Consider the following 6,916-nt stretch of genomic DNA (forward strand, 5'->3'; position numbering starts at 1 on the left):
TGATTGGGTAGTTTCAATATTTTCTTTATTTAGTTTAAAGTGTGTTTTTAATATTTTGCTTGTAGTTTCAAAAGACATGTTACATGTAATTGACTTGCATGCAATCAAATTACACATGCCTTAAGCCATGTAATTGAATTAGTATTCTTTTCTTTTTTACTTAATCATGTGGTTGAGTTTTTCCCACCTTTTTTTTGGCTCCTTGCTCTCACTCTTTTTCCTATATAAGGGAGCACCTTTCATTGTAAATATAATCTTTTTATATGCAAGAAAGATCAATAGAAGTTGTGTGAGCATACTTTTGATTTGTTGTATAGGTTTAAAAGAGAGGTGAATAGAAGAAACAATTTGTTTCAAAGCCATGTTTGAAAAAAATTGAGGTGTTATAAATTAGAAGTTGTTACTACAATTTGTATAGTTATCTTTAGCTCATTTTAATCTTGTTTGTATTTGGAGAAAAGTGAGTAGAACAAACAATCTATTTTGAAGTTGTGCTTGGAAGTGATTAAGTTAGTATAAATTCACTACTACATTTGACCTTATTTTTCAACCAAAAATTTTGACCATCAATTAAAAAGGTTTACGTTGGTCGGATTGGAGAAGGAAAAAATCCTCTTTTTAAAAATCTAAGCCCGTGTTGGTCAAAATTTCGACCAACACAGGCTTAACTTCAATATGAAAAAACATTTTTGATTTCATTGATGTTTGAGTGTGCGAAGGAGCTAGAGTTGTGTAAGGGTTTTCTTCTGGATTGTTTTCTTTTGTGTAACACTTGAATCCTCAGTCAGTGCTTGGGCCAATGATTTCTCTAGGAATAAAAATGCTTTTTGGATTGAAATTTTTTTTCCCTCTCTCCTCACACTGATTTTGGGAGGTTCCTTTACTTGGATTGCATGGGTGGTGTTCGACAGTGGCAAGTTAAAGGAGTGGGGAAAAGCTAAATACACATGGCCACCAGTAGCCCTTGTAATAATCATGTGGACTCTAAAAAAGTTAGCAATGGGCATTTCAAAGCTTGTAAGTACTCAACTAATGCAGTACGTGACATTCTCAGGTCATACAGAAAAATATATCCAGGTTTCCATGTTGAAGGGAAGAGTAAATATTGTTGGTGGCACACCAAGCAGGTATTATGGTAATCATAACTCTGATGCAATTATATTAGAGTTTGGGTTATGAGCAGACTTTCTGAGTCTTGATAGTAAGATTCAGCTAGGAAAAATGAGCAGGAGACAGGAAAAAAATTTAAAAACTAGAGCCAAAAGGCTAAGACACTAAAAGGCACCTTTACAACTCTAATCTGCCATTTAAGGATACTTCTGCTTTTTGTTTTAATGGCATGGATTTTATACTCCATGAGCTTTTATACCTGAACACTCGCGAGAGTATATATAGGAAAATGTTGTTTCCTGAAACTCAAATCTTCTTTGGTACTAATTCAATGTAGCTTCTATTTGATTATTTTATTATGTCTTTAAAGTTGGTTATATGAGGGTTGCATAGTAAAAGACTCAATTTCTTATAAAATATTTTTATTTCATTGTTTTATCAATATTTTGAGTTTGAGTGCCAGCTCGAGTCTTGTAACTAAGCTTTGATGCTTTTTTTGTAGAAAAAAAGACAAGGAAAAATGGAAATACATTACTAAAAGACCAGGTTACAATATATGATGACCCACTAGGCCAATTCAACAGTTAAAAGACTAATTTGCCAAAAGTTAAATACAAAGAGAAGAGCTTATGCTAGAAAGAATCCACCACGGGAATCACCACAAAAGGCCTAGGGGATAAAGAGACAGCAAAAAAAATCTGCATCATTGACTGTCCATGTTCACAAAGTTTTAATTTAATCTGCATACAAATTAACTTCTATGTGCCTAAGCTGATATTGCTAAATGATTATAAATATTCTAGTCCACCCTGTAGTTCTGATCCATGCTGAATGTGTCCTCCAAACCTAATGCCAACCCTGGAATGGAGTGATGCCACCCTGGATGAGGTACGGCTAGCCATGGAAGCTAAGGGAAAGTCTAAAAATTTCTCCTTTGTTCACTGATCTGCATACTGGAGTACTCATTCTGCCTGATACAATCCAACTCAATGATTGACCCATTTGAACTTCCTATCTGAGCTCATGCACTTGTGATTGTTGTCCACTATGGTCCATGTAGCCATTATCAAACATTGATTTATTTTCTATCCGATTGGAGGCATTGTCCTAGGTTACTATAGTGTTGTAGAGGATAAAAGTGCATACTTTGCACTTCTTTCAACTTCTCTTATACACCCTTCAACCATTTCATTAAATGTGCCATTCTATTTGATTCAATGGATTTTAGCATTTAATTGTATTCAACCTCTTCCTAATCCTTTTATTTATTTTTCCACTGTGGTCGGAAATGTGGATATGATTAATATTGTAGACACAAATTTGTGCAACTAATCCACATTCTAGTTGAACTTTGCTTGAGTTGGCTTTCCTCCAAAATTGGTTTGTTGCTTGTTTGCTTACCTGTATAATCTGAGAGGACCACTTTTTTTTATAAGATCTGGTTGAAAAAAATGGGGAACATGTTAATGAGGAACAACCTTCAATCTTTCAAGTAAATACTAATTTGGTTTCTGCAAGTGTCCATGTTTTTCTTATGTATGGAAATTGACATAGTTTCTTTCTCTTTTGTTTTTAGGAGGCTTTGTTTGGAGGCTTTGATTGGAGCACATCTGGTGGGAGGTCGTGTAAATGCAGTGGATGAATATGGAAGTTGGCATTGAAGTCAAATCAGTAGACATTGCATCCCAACGCTCTTTCAACTATCCGAGTGTCTTGGACACAAATTTGGATGAATTGGAATCGTACCTAAATTACCACTTTGTTAATCGATGTCTTTTAGTAGAAGCACTCGCACATGGTTCACTTACTAAAGCTGAGGGACCTTCCTATCAGGTACATTTTGTTTCACCTTACCTTGAAAAATCTATATATTACTTTGGTAGTAGTTAATTTAAAATTCTTTTAGTGTGTTGATTTTAAATGTGTAAATTATAATTATGAGGTTCAAATCTTACCTACACCACCACTCACACCTTTTCAATATGAAAACATCAAACAAATGGGTACCATTTGCAATCGGACATTAAATCTCTCCTTACATCAGGGTTGTCTAGATTGTTATTGAAGAAGACAATAAAAAATTTGTGTGGTGCTCAATTTATGCTCCCATTGCACATTACGAGAGAAATAAGCTATGGAAATGGATATATGGGCTTCAATACATCCCTTGGATTGTAGGAGCTGACTTTAACATGGTTGAGAGTAGGGAGGACAAATCTATAGGAAGTTAACAATAATTGACTTAACAATGGCGATAAGAGTCCAAAACTCTTCTTTAGATGTATGAAAGTTAAGAATGTCTAAGAACAAGTTGACCATATATGAGCTGATAATAAATTGCTAAGTGATCTTAAAGAGATAGAGAAGAACTTTCTCTATTCTATAAGATACTTTTCTCATTTCAAGGACATAGTGCAAGAGATCTAAGAAAAAATATAATTCATAGTAAGATTACAGATGATATTGCAGAAATAATTAATATTTAAACTGTATCAGAATAAGAAACAGTAAATGCAATTCAAAAGCTGAATGATGAAAAGACCCCAGTAGCAGATAGTCTCCCAATTGAATTCTATAAAGAGAACTTAGATTGGTTTGGAGATGACCTGCTTCAAGTCTCTACTGAAGCCATTAGATAAAGGTTGTAATTTATTTATTTGCCTGATGTTTTCATATTTCTAATCATTTCCTTGTTTTCTTCTACAAGGTTGATGAATTATATGAATGAATGTGATCTTTTATGACTGAAGTGTGTGTGGTGTGTGTGTGGATGCAAGCCATACATCGATGATCTTGTAAACAGGAATGAGTGGAATCCAATGAGCTTCAATGAAATTGAACATGCATGAAGAGGATGATATCAAGCACTTTGTGAACTATGAGTTGTTCTCCATATATGTAAGGCAGTAAGACATTTTTTTAATTGAGCAGTGAGCTCTAGGCATTGTGTCTAAATGCAAGTGCATCCCTATTTGTAATAAGTTAATACTTTTAATAGAGTATAATTTATCGTAGGTTTCAGCTCCATCATCATCCCTTGTCCCCTCCTAACATGGTTTCCATGATGTACTAGAATCTTTTTTGAATCACTAGAACATGATATTAGATCTTACCGGGCTCCCGTGTCAAATGATTTTCTTTTGGACGAGGCCACTACTAGTTTTGAGGCTATTGTGATATGTAATGATATAACCAAAGATAATAAGAAGACTTCTATCATTTTTAGTAACTCTCATCCTTAGACATTTGATGTGTGCCATATAAGGGTAGGTTGGTTGGGGTTGAATGTCATGAAATCTGATCTAAAGTACTTTGATTATAGTTCCAAGGATGTTTGTGGGGTGCTTGTTCAACACCCTAGGATAGAGAGGGAAGTTATTGATTACTCTTATTTTGTTAAGAATGTTCATGCTAATGGTGTGAAGGTTGTCATGGCCTCTGATTTTTCTACACTAAAAATACTGAAGCCTCCTGAGGAATTTGGGGTGGATATCATCTTTGGGTCTTCTCAAAGATTTGGTGTCCCCTTGGACTATGGGGGCCCCTCATTTATATTGCTTGGTTACATCTTAAGAGTAAAAATGAATGATGCCTGGTAGGATTATTGGAGTTAATGTGGATTCCCATAGGAATCCTATGCTAAGGATGGAAATGTAGACAAGGGAGCAACACATCAAGCAAGATAATGCCACTAGAAATATCTACATGATACAGGCATTAATTACAATATATCTTCTATGTATGCAATCTATCATGGTCTGGCAGGATTGAAAAAAAATGTAGAATGTGTTCATGGTTTGGCGGGAGCATTTATTAGTGGATTAACGAAATTAGGCACTATTAATGTTGAGGATGCTCCATTCCTTGATATTGTAAAGGTTATATGCTTATCGTTAAGCAAGGGGAGATGGGCATCAAAACTTCTATCATTACTGTCTCAACTCATGGAATGAATCCTGCAAGTGCTACAATGTGTGGAATGAAAATTGTTGTTGTTTGAACTGTTGCTAAAGAAAATGAAGGATGTAGAGGAAAATAAGGAAACCTTGTAGCACTTATGATTACCTATCCTTCAATGCTTGGTGTGTATGAGGAGGGTATTAAATAAGATATGTTAAATCATTCATGACAATGATAGTCAAGTGTACATGGATGGTGCAAACATGAATGTGCAGGTTGGATTAACTAGTTCGAGTTGAATTGGAGTGGATGTATGCCATCTCAATCTTTAGAAGACATTCTACATTCTACATTCTGGTATGGGGCCTATAGGAGTAAACAAGCATTTGGCACCATTTTTACCATCACAACCTCTGGTACCAATAAATGGAATTACTACTCTTGAAGGGAATCCACAACCACTTGATATGATATCAACAACACCATGGGGCTCAACCATGATTCTACCAATATCAATAAAAAGGGAGATTACGGAAATTGAGAATGGGAAAATGGACATTAAACATACTAGTTTGATGGCAGATAATGCGTATAGAGAAAAAATTATAAATCCTTATGTTTTGGAATGACAAGCAGGGTAGATAGAGTTGAATGAAGGCTCTGACAGGAATAAAAAGAAACACAAGGCAATCAATAGTTGTAGATAGTTCAAGAATTGACTTATTCCTAATATAGAAAATAGTGCAAAACTTAAAGAGAGATTAACATTTATCAAGTGGATTTGATCATCTCAGGGTCAGATAAACTTCTATTAGTCAGGAATAAAATAGAAGATACAACTCCATTGTAAAATAAACAATTTGTAAGACAATATTATCAGACCCAATTCTTGAGTAAATTAGGAACCAAATGATGACAAAATATCCTCACAACCCTATTCAAGAGAAAATTTTGACTAACAACCATTGATATGATCCCACAACTTAATTTTGGAGTTAACTACAGATATTTCAAATGCACTATCAAGGGAGCTTGCACAAATTAGAGTGGACAGTCCATTTCATGTCTGTCCGTTTCTTTTATGGGAAAATATCTAGAATCATAGAATGACTTGTCTGTCTTGGGTTTAAATGTAGCACTATTTATATTTTTATTAAAAAAAATATTTTTTCTTTCAAATGATTTCATCCCTTTGACTTGAAGAAAATAACAACCTAGTTCCAAACACTACATGGTTTTCTTAGCATTTGATGAGTAGTTGCTGATGCACAATGAATTATGGAAAACAGATGTCTGACACCAACCACAATTTCATTTTGAAAAGTGAAAATTTTTAGTTGGGCCTGTATAATAAAGTTTCTTGTCTGTTCATTTACTCTTTTATTTTTGATTAATAACTTACTCATTAAAAATTATGCAGATCTTTCACCTCCACATTTTAGCCCTCTTGTGATCTGTGTCTTGCAAAAGTGCCTTCGAGTTGTCGAGTCAAGTTCCAAAAGTCAAAAGCTTGCCCACCGAACAATGATTTCATTCTATGTGGCTAGTGTGATGAACTTTCTTTTGTAGGCTCAGGTGTGTATCTGTTCTTCCTCATATAGTTCATTCTGAGTTTGAAGTCAGATCCTTATGTTGACAAGTGGATATTTCCTCTCACAGGCTAATTCAAGGTCATTATCTTTCACAATTGTGACTACTTTGCTTCCAAAAATCAATCAAGTATATCAGTCTGATCATGGTTCAGAAGATTTTCTTTGTGAATGGAGTCCATTGAGAAGTTTGCTTCATTTTTCCCAAGGCATATTATCCAAAGAGCAAGTGAGATCCAGTTTGGAATCAATAGATAGTCAATTTTTGGGAAAAGGCAATCCTACTGTTCAACGATCTCTTTCTCAAGTGCTGTCAC

General features: G+C 34.7%; 2 pseudogenes; both read left to right on the plus strand.

The window, feature by feature from the left end:
• Positions 1-999: 999 nt before the first annotated feature.
• LOC149543177 (glycine dehydrogenase (decarboxylating), mitochondrial pseudogene) lies at positions 1,000-5,009 on the plus strand (annotated as a pseudogene).
• Positions 5,010-5,013: 4 nt separating this feature from the next.
• On the plus strand, positions 5,014-5,639 carry LOC149543178 (glycine dehydrogenase (decarboxylating), mitochondrial pseudogene; annotated as a pseudogene).
• The last annotated feature ends 1,277 nt before the right edge of the window (positions 5,640-6,916 follow it).

Source organism: Cupressus sempervirens, chromosome 8 (assembly GCF_028749045.1).
Source record: "Cupressus sempervirens isolate cs-2001-9-10 chromosome 8, ASM2874904v1, whole genome shotgun sequence".
In the NCBI taxonomy this organism is placed as follows: domain Eukaryota; kingdom Viridiplantae; phylum Streptophyta; class Pinopsida; order Cupressales; family Cupressaceae; genus Cupressus; species Cupressus sempervirens.